The sequence below is a fragment of the Vanacampus margaritifer genome, chromosome 11 (assembly GCF_051991255.1).
Source record: "Vanacampus margaritifer isolate UIUO_Vmar chromosome 11, RoL_Vmar_1.0, whole genome shotgun sequence".
Classification (NCBI taxonomy): Eukaryota; Metazoa; Chordata; class Actinopteri; order Syngnathiformes; family Syngnathidae; genus Vanacampus; species Vanacampus margaritifer.
Genome location: NC_135442.1, coordinates 19898853 through 19914450, shown reverse-complemented (window position 1 = coordinate 19914450; position 15598 = coordinate 19898853). Strand labels below are relative to the sequence as shown.

The following is a 15598-nucleotide window of genomic DNA, read 5'->3' as shown; positions in this document are numbered from 1 at the left end:
TACAGAGTAATAAAGCTAATGAACCACACAATGAAGCTATGGGAAAGGGTAGTTGTGCAGGAGAAGCAAGAGGCGTGGAGGTTTGCCCTGGAAAGGAGGGGAATAAAGGTTAGTCCTAGCAAGACGGAGTGTCTGTGTGTGAATGGGAGGGACCCAAGTGGAAGAGTAAGGTTGCAGGGAAAAGAGACCAAGAAGAAGGAGGAGTTTAAATATTTAAGGTCAACAGTCCAGAGCAATGAAGAGTGTGAAAAAGAAGTGATAAAGCATGTGCAGGCAGGCTGAAGGGAAAAGCCGAAAGGACGAAAAGAAGAAGACATTTAAGACAAACATTTATATACAGTAGGTAGTACCTTGTGTTGAAGCCCAAATGGAGTAGGCTGAAGCAGGAGCTTATAGATGACTACCCCATCATAATATACATCATACAGGAGCGTGATTTTTTCTCACAGAGCATTAATGCTCAACAAAAGAAACACCAATCATGAACATTAATTGAAGATGAGAAAAAAATGCTGTACAAAACAAAATATTGTATAAAACAAACACAAATGGAAATAAAAGTCCTTAGGCCCTGCAATACAGCTATCTGTTGCCACGTATTTTTGCAAAATGTAATGTCACCTCATATTCAGTCCTAGACATTTGTATTCCATCTAGAGAAACCCTGAATCTAATATGTTTCTTTAGCATGTTTTGGTAAAAATACCTATCATGTATAATTTTTTTAATTGGTATATATTAGCAACACACTTTAAATCATTATCTAGACATTCCATATAATAACACCTCTTCCAGTGATGCAATGGCTCTTCAGGTTCGTACAAACTAACACACTGTACCTCAAAATTAAATGCTCCCCTTAGCATATATTTACCCTCTCTGTACGTAAACAACTGTTGTATTTTACTGAAGATGATTGCTTTATATAATATTAATAGAGATTTGAGTTTTACTAGATCTTCAGGCTTTAATAGTTTAGAATCTAGGAACAGTGCGTTTGTATGGCCCCTGAATCCAACATTGTGCATAATCTATGTTGGATAAACATATACTGTATAACATATAATATAACAGCTTTCTTTTGTAGTCTAATTAGCATTAGTAGTTTTTATAAGTATTGCCGCAAACCTCAATACAAAGCGCTTAAATATGGAAGAATAAGTGAGCAATAAAGTATTTGGAGAGATTTTTCATCAAGCAGGTACCTGCATTTACTCATTTTAGCAATTTTTTTTTTTTTGCTTGTTTAGAACGGATACTAAATTTATTGTGCTTCATTCAAATGACTTGTTGAAACAAAATAAAAACAGTAATACAGTAGTAAAGTGCACATCCATTTGCAAGCCATTTTCAAAAGTATTACTTCCTTGATTTGGCTTGTGCAAAAGCAGTTATTATATATTCAAGATTCAGTGATCTCACTCTGCGCTCGATTGAAATTAAAGCCATATGGTACATGTTGGGCTACGTGGAATGCACTTATATAGCACTTTTATTTCTAGTTTACAAAATTTAGTTTTTCTAGTTTACAAATTTCTAGTTTACAAAGATTGTTGTGTGTGGTTTTGTTTGTTTGAAAAACAGGGAGTTTTGAAAAACAAACAAACAATCAATTTTTATTTATTATTTAAACAGTGTTAGTTTTCACAAGTTTGAGTCGCGTTGCCATTGGGTTTATTTTTCATGACTGTTTTTACAATAAGGGGTGAAAATGGGCCGAAACGGTCCAGTAAGTAATGGTAAAAGATTCGGAACCGGAACGATCTGGAACGGTCCTTCGGTCCCAAAAATATGACGGCTACGCCGCTACGCAACTGTAAAAAAAAAAAAAAAAAACATGTTGCCAGGCTGCCACACACTCATCTACTAATGTCAGATTTACATACACTAGCATTAACAAGTCTAATAAAGTGCTTCTGAATCGTTCCACTGTGCTTGTGTAGCTAATCCGTTTCCACCGATATTTATTATTTTATTCATTCGTATTCCACAGAGTTTTGTCCACCGGCTAATCTCAGTGTATCTGAGTAACGAGACACGTCGATCTGCGTGTCATGTTTTGAGTTTAGGGTTGTTTTTTGGTTTGGGTTTTTTGTGTTCTTGTTTGCTTCTGGTTCTGTAAAGATTTCAAAACGCACCCGTACGCTTCCGCCGTAATGGTCGCAGCTCGATGACGACGCATTGTCGCAGATTGATGACGTATGCGCCAATTCTCGTGTGACCGCGCGCGAACCGTCAGTCTGTCAACAACAATGGCGGATAGCCATGTCATAGTCGTTTTGCGCAGCCTCTTTAGCTTGCTTATGCTTTTGCAGCAAAATATTTTGCTTCTTTATTCTCACGTTAAACCAACGGTGTTGTACTTGAATCACCCGCCATTGTCACTTCTCTTGTGTTCATCTTCTTCATGTTGTTTCGATACATGCAAAGCCATGTTCGTTCTGTAGATTGCAATAAAGTTAGAAAAAAAATGTTTGTCTTCTTCACTGGTTCTTCTTCTATGCTTTCCGTTAATTCCCTGTGGCTGCGCTACAGCGCCACTGCAGACTTGGCATATACATTACAGCTGTTAAACATTCTCAGCGTCTTCTTTTGGACACACGCAAGTCTTGAAATGCTTCTGTGTACGAGATTTTTGAAAAACAAAGCTGGCTTTGTCTGGACGGGGCCTTAGTCCCCTATTTTTGGTTCAGTTCTGGTTGGTCCATTGTTCGTTGGTTAGTTGTTGTTAGTTGCTTTTTCTTCATGTCTTGGCTCTTGATCATCCACGTTTTGCCATGCCAGTTTTTTTTGTTTGTTTTTTTAACTTTGTTGTCTTTGTTTCTTTGTACTTTGCCTTGTTTTGCTTCCTTGTTTTTGTTTAAGTAAAGAAGCCCTTTTTGGATTCCATCTTTGTCTTCTCGCCTCTGCTTCCCTGCATTTGGGTCCTCCACCACCACATCCCTGACAGAACACGACAGAATGGACCAACCAAGACCGGACTCAGCAGGAAGCTTTCAACGCTGCCAGCCACGCCAGCCTCAGCCACAGCAAAGCCACGTCAACCCAAGCCACAGCCAAATCAAACAAGTCTCAGCCCGCCATCCAGTCAGCCAAGCCAAACCAGCCACAGTCAGCCAACCCAGCCAAGTACAGTCAAGACAAGTACAGTCAAGCCAAGCACTGTCCAGCTAAGCACTGTCCAGCCAACCCAAGTACAAGCCCGAGCTCAAAGGAGGCGAAGAACTAGGCAAGGGGAGCCATGCGGCAGCCCTCTGGTCCTGTTCTTACGGCCCAAGCCATGAGATCGTCCTCTGCTCCTCGTCCGGGGGCAAAAGCCATGCGGCCGTCCTCTGCTCTCCCTCCGGTGGCGCAAGCCATGTGGCCATCTTCTGCTCCTCGTCCGACGACGCAAGCCCCGCCGCTGCCATCGGAGCCACCTCCGGCGGCGCACGACTCCCTGCTGTCTTCTGTCAGTTTCTGCTGTCCGGGACGCTCTTCTAAACGGCCCCGGCGATCCCCTCTCGTCTGGCATCCGGGACACCCTCCTGAACGACCTGCCGGGCCCCTTTCATCTGGCGTCTAGCTCGCCCTCCTGACTCGCACGTCCAGTCTCCTCTCGTCTGGGACGCCCTCCTGACTGGCGTCCGGACTCCCCTCTTGTCTGGTCCTGATGGGTGGGCCATGTTTCTCCTTGCATGACCCCTTCCACTCGCCCTGTTTTTGGACTCTTTTGTTTTGGACTGCTTTTGCTTTTGGGACATCCCTTGGGGGTGGGAGGGGGCTTGGGTTCTGTCATGTTTTGGGTTAAGATTGTCTTTTGGTTTGGGTTTGTTGTGTTCTTGTAAGGTTCTCCCTCAGTGTGTCCATGTACGTGGTGCTGACTGGAAGATTGTCCATGATGTTGTCCACATAGATATTTGTGCTCTCTATGAGCTTGTTGTCTGCACGTGTTGTTTCCGCCCGCACCGGCGCTCACGACAGTGTCGGCTGTTGAAGGAATGTGTTTCTTTGTTTCCCGTGTTCATGATGTTGATTATCAAAACAGACAATGAGATCGGTGAATTCAGGCTTTTCCTTAAGGATTTATTGTCATAAGCTTATGGACAGAGGAGAATGCAGCCAAGCGGTGCCATGTTCCTTCCCATCTGTAACGCCCCTCCCAGAGCTAGTCACTAATATTCTTCCGTCCTTCTGAAAGTCCCTCCCTGTCTTCTTCCACCATTCTTAAGTCCCCTCCCTCTCTTTGCTCTCCTCTCAGACAGTCACAAGATGGAACACAGAAGATCAGATAAAGATTGACGTTTTCAGAGCCAGACTTGCTGGCGCTGGTTGTAAAACACAAAGGGATCTAATTAACACATTTGCTTCTCCCTCCACAAAATGGTTCAAGAATGTGTGAACAGAGAAAGTCACGCCCTCACATCATTTGAATTCTCACACAGAACTATACTGAGTAAATCAAAGCAATTATGTCCAATTCTAAATAGTTATAACTAAATCAAAACAGTTATAATTAAATTGAAACAGAAGATTCACTTCACTGTCCACAGGTTCTTTCCAGCAACATTGTGTATGAGTATCCCATGAGCCTCATCCTGAAGCACTGTATGCATGATGGCAGAGCGTCCAAAGCTTGAGCCCCTAGGAGAAGTGCTGTCCTAATAGAAAGTCTCTAAAGTGTTCACATGCCCAAGTGAGTGCAAGGGCCTCCTTTTCGACCTGTGCGTACCTCTGTTCCACAGCTGTCAGAGAGCGCGATGCATAGTATACAGGCCTCTATTCATCACTCCACTTTTGCAGAAGCACCACTCTTAACCCAAAGGAAGACGCGCCCGCCGACACCTTAGTCTCCTTAATTGGCTCATTTAGCGCTAGTACATGTGTGGATGAGAGCTCCTTTTTCAGTCTATTGAAAGCTTCTGAAAACTCCTCTCATTCAAACCTTCCATCCACGCTATGTACACAAACATGAAAATCAGAAAAACGGCAACCGCTATTTCACCTTCCATGTTTTCCTCTTTCCTCGTTGTTCTGAGTTTTCTGACGCGCTTGGGTGATGTCGCACAACGATGACGTTCAGGTGGTGTCGCGGGAGAAACCATTGCACAGCGATTACGTGTCGATCGAAACACGTGACGTCGCGAAAGGGCCGTACTCCCCAGTGGAGACATGGCCACAAGAATACCAATTGAGAAGACGGTTCCTGTGTTAGTCCCGTCCCCCTCCCCATACCCGAACGTCCTGCGGTGGAAACGTGGCTTATGATTCCTGATGTAGCCAAGTCATTACCAGTGTCTTGGCCGTTGCTCTGAGGTCTTTAGACACATCTCTCACAAGTTTTCTTTCCAGGGTCTTTGAAATCTTTCGCCTCCTACCTCTGGACTGTGTGTCTGTCATTGAATCCCTGGGTTACACTTCTAACTCCAGTTCTTGACACTTGAAAACATTTTGATGGCTTTGTTTATCCTTCTCCTGCTCTGTGTTCATCAATAAAACAGATTTCTTTAGTTTTTGGCATGGTGAGTTCTCAACGGATAGCTCAATGACCCATACTGAGGCTATTAAACCGTTTTTTTTTTACTTAAACTTGAGTAAAATCCCCTGATTCACCTGATCACCTTTAAGCACACCACCTGTGAAGTTAAATCACTTCACTGCACAAAAGTGGTTTGTGCAATGACTTAAAGGTCCCATAGTATGAAAATGCACTTTAGTGGGGTTTTCTATCAATAATATGCATTCCCCACCCGGCCTACAATTCAACCAGGTACGAAAAAAGTCTGTCCGCGACTTCTTTAGGTTTCTCCTCCTTTCTAAATGTGTGCTTCAAACGGACAGATTAAACTTCCGTGACTAGTGTATTTTTAGTGCCTAAAGTGTGAGCTACATTTGTCGTGTGGAGGTTGTTTGGTTACAAGTGGTCAGATATGATGAAGCAGACGGTGGTTGGATAATATGAAGCGGTTGCGTATTGTTTTGTCAAGATACAATCTGCGGTGGTTAATTTGCCGTGACTGGCAACTCGCCACCTAGTTGACATGACTTTGTGATGCTAACCGGCCGCTAAGTGGTCTCGGTGAGACGGCTTGCATGTTGCGACCGCGCAGAGGCCTAAATGTGCACATTTGTGTTATTCATAACCGCTTGTAAATGTCTACAAGCATTCACGGCAAATCAGAGACATTCACGGCAAAATAAGGTTTGCGGGAGATTTGCAACCATTGCCTAAACAATCACAAACTAACGCTACAACATAGTCTCTGTAATAACGTTATGCAATTTTTTCTTATGGTCAAACATTATGCCACTTTTCCACATATAAAAATAGTTCTCAAATGTGTAAAAGACATGTCTGTATTTTTCTTTTCTTCTGCTGCCATGGCCAGTCGTTTCCATTCACAACATCAGCACATGGCTATCATGACCGAAATCACTGCCCCTTTGAGAGAGAATGGTATGGCCTAGGCTTGGCCTGGTGCAGCTATTTACATTAAAGTGACACACCCCTAAAACAGGCTGTTTTGAACAGAGCGTTTTTCGGCTGATTTCGGAACAGCAAATATATTAGATCCAAAGTAAATTTAGGACAAATGCATATCACATACATGTCTTTTATACATTTGAGAACTATTTTACTATGTTGAAAAGTTGAATAATATGAGGTCATTTCTTAAAGGGGGCTAATAATAATGTCCCAAGTCATTTTTGTTTTTTCTTGATTAATTCTGTTTTGGTGTACAAATATAAATAATTTGTGTCTTCTAAATAAAAGTAGTATGTCCAGAAATGCTATGTTGAAAATTCCTTGCTCTGTTAAAAAAATGACTTGGTAAAATCTTGAAGAAAGTTCAAATTTCTTAGGGGGGGCTAATAATTTTGTCCTCAACTGTAAAGTTCTATTTATCTTTTTTATTTTTATTTTTAAATAATGAAAATACCTCAATGCAAAATTTAAGACACATTCCCTTCCTCTAAACATGGAGAGTGAATTACAAAGTAGCCTTGGTCCAGAATATTGAAAAAAAATTCAAGTAAACCAGGTATTAGCTGTCAAACTTACCATCCAGCACGATGGTGAAGTTGGCTCCACGGTCGCGCTCTCGTCAAATAATCTTTTCATCGTCTTACCAGCCAGACACTCGGTGGTCATGCTAACAGGTAGCCGCTAGCCACTTATGTCGGAGACTTCTGCCGTATAAAATGACGGCGTAATTAAATAGCTATTTCTTAGCATTGTTGGAATTTATTTCTATATTAATATAAATTTAAGTTAATAATCTGACTCCAATTTGTGACCTTACCAAACTATCACTCATCCAACAATAGCATGCTCGTTCTGCAATAGAAAGGTATCAGGAAGCCGGCATTTTCACACACGAGTGGATTTATTCCTAACACTCAAATCTAATACATCACAGCTGGGGTCCCGGGTCCCTACCCATACAATTCTATACGTCTCTGTCTCAAGCAGCCAACGTAGTCTCATCCGAGTTGCCCCAGTGAATAGTTATACTACACAATATTTAAATGACACAGAAACAAAGGCATCCTGGCATTATTCTATTGGCTATGTGTTTTCTGCAGTTTAACTTTAGCTTTTTTCTCATTGGCCGATCTTCATCCGCAGGTCACTGGGTGGCTTCTCCTGTTTTGTACTTTTCCGCCATGGTCTCAAACAAATGTGGTTTATAACCTACTTTGATCTTATCACGGTTCTGCATCTCCCCCTGCAATTAGCATCCTTTGTTGGCAACCTTCCATTCCTAACACACCCACGTGCATCACACACATCCTGTATTTCACCCCCACGCACACAAACTCTTATATTCCTTTAATCCCTCTCATGACCTCAGACGACTGAGGTCATCACTCGAATACCTTGTTTTTTATTGTTAAACATGAGCTATAAATCAATAAACAACTAAAAATTAGTAAAAAATTTCATTCTAGTAGAAAATCAGTATAAAATTTCATTCTTTCTCATGGCCTCAGATCCCTGAGGCTAACTTCACATACTCACATCCCGGACTCCCGGAGGGCCACAGCTGTCTCCACTTTGAAGAAGGTATATTTAAATCACCAACTGAGGGATGTAGTTAATCCATAACTTTTTGCGTGTCCAATAAACCAACTGGTGAGATGAGAAATGAACAGAGTTTCCTGCGCAGGATAATTCTTAAAGGAGATCTCCTGTTGCACCATTGAATCAAACTCCGACAAGTTCTGATCAACAATGCACCCCCTCCTCTCGAAGGGCCAGCCTTTTATTACAATTCAGTCTCCAAGCAGAATATCTCTCCCTTCATGAATGAGCAAATGTGTTATACAGTTGAAGGACATGTCAAACAATAGAACTCTTAGTGCAGTTGCAGCTGTCTTCGTCTCTAGCCAAAATATGTATATTTTCAAGGCACTTTTCATATTCTTCTTCATAACAAAATCTCACTTTATCATTTGACCCAAAAGCACCAATGACCGTGACTAATGGAAAAGCAAAACAAGTTCTGTTCAAGACCACAATGTACGTGTACAAAATAAAACAAGAAATTCTGGACCAATCAGTGTATAGCAAAATCAAGGGCGAAAATATGTTTTCGTACAAAGTGATGAGAAGGAACTTTTCTAGACTAAATAATATGGTCCCAGCTTTAACCCAGAACATACGAGGTCAACATCATGTGCCCTGCTCAGGACACAAGACACTTTGACAAACTTAAAATGAAGAATTAAATGTTCATGATCAGTAACAATAATCGATATATGAAAATAGGTATTAAAATGTTATAATATCCTTCAGTCCCCCTTTTGGGCTTACGTAAACACTAAGCCCAATAACTAAATATTTAAACATTTTACACAAAGATTCCAGCGGGATCTACATCGGATGTTGCAGCAGGCCGGGCTGAGGAAGTAATAGCCTCCATCATCATGTAAGAAGACTTATTTCGTACGTCCTGTTTTTCAATTGCGGCAGAAATAATTTTCTCGCAAAGGGAACGAATACAGGGTATACAACAACATCCGCATATTGTTATTAGAGCCGTAAATACAGCAATTGATATCAAAATTGTGGAAATTAAGGTTTTGTAGCGGCCAAATACAGTCATCCAATTATCCCATAGCGAAGTGTCTATACCCGAGTGTTCATTCATCTTTCTATTAAGTGTCCGGAGTCCCTTAATTGCAATAGTTAAAGTACCATCCGGTGCGGTATTATTAGGAATGAAGGTACAACATTGATCTGCGAACATTGAGCAAACTCCCCCTTTTTCTGCCAATAGCATATCAAGTGCAATTCGGTTCTGAAAAGCCATCAAAGATGTGGCAGCCAATTGGCCATGTACAGCTTCAAATCCAGATTGAGTCCAATTTCCTAGTCTTTGTACATTGTAATGCACATAATTAATTCTGTCTACATTTTTGTTAATGGTACACCACCAACAAATTAGGGATTCAAATCCTGAAGTTATTTGATTAGTCAATTTGTATTCATTTGGCACACCTCTCGGCACTCCAATTGCATCAATGTAGGTGGGGACATTTTCCTGTTGCCAAGAAGATCGTTTAATTCTATGGAAAGGAGGAGAAGATTGTGGTTCCCAAGTGTCAATCATTTGTAAAAGGTTATCAACCGAGGTGGGAAAAAGTTGTACTGGCAGAAGAAGGGTGATGAGAGCACAATATCCTTTGCCATCCCAAGGCAACTTGTCAAATATCTGATTATGCCCACACCACCACCAAATGTCAGCCCTTGATTGCGGCTTGAATTTTTGACCCACATTTATTATTGTAGTGCAGTGTGAAATGTGATCTAGTTCTCCCAATTGTTCTCCGGTACCTGTCATTTTAATACATGAAAAATTACCATCTGCAATTTCCTTTGAAAATATTGGTTTAGTTGTCTGCAAATTCACTAGTGGATATATCTTATCCCATTGAGAGCATTTGGCATTTGGGGCAGTTTTATTCATAATTTCCATTATACATTGTTCCTCGATTTTAGCCGGGATTACTCTCAATAAAGGTCGTGGTCCCACACATACTACACACTCCTTACCAGAGGCGTGTGCTGCCTCGTGTGCTAGCAATAGCCAATTGTTGCTGCTTTTGGACACTCCTGTAGTAACCCTAAACCATTCAATTACACCATCAATCGGTACACTTACAGCTTTTACCCCATTCTCCATTGAGTATTTAGTCATTTTTGGTTGGTCTAGCTTACTCATAGTCTTATTTACACAGATTAGAATAGGAAAACGTGGGTCAACGCCGTGGGACCATGCCCATAACAGTAATCCAAAACAGGAGGTGTTGTACAGAGTTACATTAGCTGGTCGTATATTCCCGTCGGGAATGGAAAAGGTTAATTCTAGTTGACCTCCCATTTTACGCAGTGTTGTCCTTTTAGAAAAGAAAACAGCCTCCTTGCTTTTTCCCGGTGGCCAATATTGTCCACTTTGGGTGGTTATAAAAGTACCCCAATCTAGTTGCGCAACATTTCCTGTCAAATACCACCAATATTTCACCCATATTCCTCCCCTTGTCTCTTCCCATCCTCTAAATCCCTTTAATGACGTAATGGGAATTTTGACAGAGGTGTTTGTGTTTGGGGCAACTGTCACCGTGACTGAGTCATCATACGTTTTGGATATAACCCAGGGAATGTGTGGAGAGTTCATGTCTCGCTTAGCCCGAATTTTTGTGGTTGCGTTTACAGATGTGGTTAGGGGATCCCAAAAACACAAAATTGGCATAACAGTCAGTATAAGAAAGAGTGTCGTAATGCAGACGCAATTGAAGACGCATTGTCTCTTTGAAGCAGCCATCTTGTGATTTTTTCTTTTTTTTTTTTAAAACAGTCGTCACTTTCTTTATTTTCTTGTGTGGATGGTGCACTCAGGTTCCTTGAGCAGCATCAGCAGAAGGTTGAACAGAGCCTTTTTGTGAAGAGGGTCCTTCTGCCTCTCTCCAACTGCCAGGGGTGCAAAAATCGGTCACCGGGATTTTATCTTCCCAAGTTGTGACTCATTCTTTGTGGAATGCCCTGGAAAAAGGGACACATTCCTCCTGTTTCCATTCGAAAGACGTCCTCAGCGAAACTCAATCTTCATGTAGTAATTCCTCAGCTCGTTAGCTGACACTGGAAGCAGTTGAATGGCCTCTCGGCTGGCACGTCTGGTCACTGGAGCAGCTGGCTGGTCTCTCTGTTGATTCCCGGTGGTGGCTGGCTCCTGAAGGTGGGGGTTGAGTAGAAGGCGGACCTCCGGCTGGTCTAATAGGCAAGATGTGGAACCAGGTGCCCCGTGGACTGGACTAGATTGACCTTTTCATCACCTTATCTGGGTGCAAAATATTTTCATTTAGTCACTAATAAACATTTATTCGCATCCCTTCTTTTTGAAAGAGCATTTTGGTAGTGTTATATAGTTAGGAGTTAGTAAATGTTAGTAAAGTTCTGTAGGCCTCTCCTGTGGGAAAAAATTCTGTTTGTTGTGACATTTAATTAGGATCCAGCCTTTGGCTGACTTTAATGACCTGAGCACATTCTTAAATGCAAAAAATGAAAATCTTTAGCCAGTTCAAATCTGACGAGGCCAATTTTGTTTACAGAATGTAATAATTATTGGAATGTTTTATAATATTTATTGTTATAGATATAGCATGGATGTGCTTCCAGCCATTAAATAAATGCAACTTTCGTCAACAAATAAAATCAAAAATAACATCTAACCCCAGGGCCCCAAGGGAAAAATAGAAATAGAAATGGAACATATTCACCTTATTTTCGCCGTCCCTGCCAAAACTTACTCCTTCTCCATGGTCAAGGAAATCCCCAATTGTCCTCCTGTAAAATTCATTCTCACGGACTATCTATAATTATCGCATTAAGACTAACTTTTAATTTTAAATTTATTTATTTAACATGGACTGTTTGTGTCCTTCGCGACGATATACCCAGACCAACCAATAATTCCCCCATCTGAAAAAAAAAAAAAAAAAAAAATCGCTTTAGAGACTCTTTCAGACTAATATATAAAGTTTTGCAGTAAATAAATTTTGCTTGCTTTTTGTTTAGAAAGAGGGGAAAATTTTACATTTAACCAGCAAATTCGACAATGCGTCCCAAGCAACTATTTAAATTTCAAAAGAGAATTCGGGAAAACACTAGAAGACCAAACTTAAAAAAGTAAAATATAATAATTAAGATTGAAATAAATTGTATCTTATCTGTATTCATATTAGCTGTTTCAATTTCTGAAACCAGACGAAATTTACCTGTATTATCTTTTGTACTATAAAAATATTGTAGCTTATGCCAATGAATTTTACAAAGAATCTCAGTTTTCAGCCAATTCATCAATTATTATTAATACATAAAGTTGCCCTTAGTTTTAATGTTACCATTAAGCTTGCTAGTCCCCCTTTTTGATGTTTGTCCAAAAAGCTGACTGTTTCAAAATAGACAGAGATAAACAAATCAGATCAAATCAAAATAGACATCAAACGTTTTAAAAATGTAATAAATCTGTGTGTATATAGTGTTGTCAATCAGTTCATTATATTTACGAAATGTTTTACTGTAGATGTTATCACCTTATATCTGTCAAAAATAGAGTGCAGTGTAAACAGTCAGTATCACATCATATGGCCTGGTATCACTAATTCAAGGAAAGCATTGTTTGTGGGGTTGAGTCACCATCGTAGTGGACAGTTCTGGACGCAGGAATGCTTTAAGGACGCTTGTGCAGAGCATATGGAGCAGTTTTTCATAGGACAGTTCGTGCGGAGCATTGTGTGCATTGGGCAGTGGAGCAGTTTTTCTTTTATCACATTTGTATATGATGGCACAGTCATTGTTGCAACAGGTGGCGCCAGGAACCTCCCCTCTCCATCAGGTATTGGCAGGATGTTTTGTGATGATGGCTGCATCACGCCCCTCTGATGGTGGTGGCAGTTGCAGTTTCTTTGTGGGTGGGGGTTTTTAAAGAGGTCTGTGTCCCGCCAGTTGACTTTGTTCCGAAATAATGACCCTTGACCAATAATCCTCACTCGACTGAAAACATTAAAATCTGCCCCAACAGTATTTAGGTTATAACATGTCAGTAAATATTAAAACCAAAAACTTCCTTTATTAAAAAAATTAAATAAAAATAAAAATAATAAAAAATAATAATTAAAACAATGAAAGTTTACAATTTTAAATAATTGCTAATTATATGTCAATATTTGTTATGGTTTACAATATTTAATTTAATATGTTTTGCATACCTTCATAAATAATACTTAGGATAAAAATAGGACAGATATACTCTAACAATTTACAAATATAGTTAATTAATAAGTGTGTAGTTTTCAATTAATGTTTTCTCAATGGAGGCCGCAGCCCGTAAAGTCAGCCTTTGGTCAAACGTCAAAGCAGGAATGATTTTTAATTACATAGCACCTCAAATTATGTCAAAAATGTGTTTCTTCCAGATAGCTTCCCCAGTCTGTTTGTAATGAGACTTCAAATGTCGAATTCAAAGGTTAAATATATTCAGGAGAGATTAAAATTACTTTCTATTTATAAACGTCGGAGAAAAAAATAAATAAAAAACTCCTTTTAAATTATAATTAACACATTACTTCATCCCCAGGACCGGAACATGGCACTTTGGTGCGACCCCAATTGTCCTTAATGGGTGTGTCTCCTGATTCTGAAAAGATATTTAAAATTTATTAAACAATGTTCTCGCGCACAAACAAAATCATAAGGGAAAAAACAATCATCTATATAAGAATTATTCCACATTAATTGCCATCCAAGTTATTTGTTTTTAGTTATTATTATTATTATTAAAATAAGAGTAGAGACTAAACTATTTAATCTAAAACAATCACACAATTAACATTACCTTTTATAAAAACATTTTATTTGACCTCATTACAAAGATTGATGGCTGTTGGCATTTTTTAACCCGAGAAAGGGAATGAGTCATAGCAACTACAATCAGTCAAAGCCACCCATGCTCTACAAGCATAAGACATGCATCTAAATTTTATAATATCTTAAAACTATACCTCTCTATGTTATTTGTGTATTAATATTCGTTCGTTTTATAGCAAACATATTTTTTAAATATGACGTATTTGCACTCTTGAAGCCAGTTTAAGTATTCAACATTAGTGCTTAAGAAATTTATGTAAGGGGCTTATAAAATCAGTTACGGCAACAATTTATATAATGTCGTTCAATTATTTAACGCAGACAATTGCGGGTTTTAGCGTTAGAAGTTTTATTAGTAATTTTACCGTCTAATTAATTTATCCCGTTTAGCGCTTATTAAACGGCTTAATTTGTTTTATTACATAAATTTGTATTATACAGTTATTTTATTTGCAAAGCAACATTTCAGTATTAATCATTTTTTCAATACACTTTTCTTAAAGATACGTCCGGGACTCTCCTCTATATAAAATTACATACACTCATAACATTATTAACGGGCGGTCGCCGTGTACGCACATTCAAAGTTAAATTGCCGTCATTAAAACCATCGAACAAATGCCATATCTTATTAGAATAAACTAACCTTTTTCACAATATAATCAAGTCCCGTCGTTCAATATTAATTACATTTTAAGTCATTATTTAAACGGTATGATTAATCCGGAAGCTTTAATTCCGACTAGCGGAAGTCATATCAGGTCAAATCATTTAGTCTTATATCATTATTTAGTTATATAAATGGTTATAACTTCACAAAAATACCTAAAGCTAGTATTCTAGCATTATTCATTATTTTGTCAACAAGCTTTCGATCATTTCTGGCTTTTCTTCCACTCGAAGAAATTACAGATGTGTGTTGCACCAGCTCATCTAGTTCGTGACGTTTTTTCACACATGCAAGTTCAACGCTCTTCATCAAAGAGATTAGACACACTGCAGATTGTAATGGCGGAAAATAACCTTTTCTACAGCCGTCTTGTATCCAGTCGCAAAGTTCTTTTTTTGTTTCTCGTTTAGCCTTTGTAGGTAAAATCCCTATAGCCACAGCGCATGCGTTTCCAATTTGTTTATCCAGCGTCATCCCATCTAAACTCAACGGAATCCCATTCGGGTCAAACCACTGTGTTTTGAGTTCAAATAGAGTGTCCATGTTTCGTCTTAATTATTAACTCAGGTATTTTATAGCTTATTGATTTGTATTATATTATATTGTAGATTATCATAGTTCAGTTGTATTAATATTTAAATGAAGTGACGTCTCACTTATAACAGAATTAATCAACTGTTCTCGTCGCGGTCCCTTTAAGATTTTACCGTAACGTTAGAGTTTCTTCACCGATCAGACGGCATACACACACAACGGACAGACAAGACATGTCGTTTTGTACGGCATATCAACACATAAATATCCGGATGTCAACTGCGCTACCCCAGCTTCAACAGTTTCTTTGTCTTTGAATTTTAGTCACGAATATTCAATAGACCTATTGGCTTGATCTAAAACGTCGTATCAAATATGCTTTAGTCAGCCCGACTTACACGAGTTGAGTCAATACATCTTATATCTCTTATATCTTGTCTAAAAATGTCAATATCCAATTATTCATAGACCTATCGATTAATCTT

At 39.3% G+C, this 15598-nt stretch overlaps 1 long non-coding RNA gene across 1 annotated transcript; it reads right to left on the bottom strand.

Moving 5' to 3' along the window:
* Positions 1–7348: 7348 nt before the first annotated feature.
* LOC144061025 (uncharacterized) lies at positions 7349–14926 on the bottom strand. The gene is made up of 2 exons (XR_013296061.1): positions 11761–14926; positions 7349–11321 (listed from the first exon to the last, which is right to left on the bottom strand). It is a non-coding gene; the product is annotated as an uncharacterized LOC144061025 (long non-coding RNA).
* Between the last annotated feature and the right edge of the window lie 672 nt (positions 14927–15598).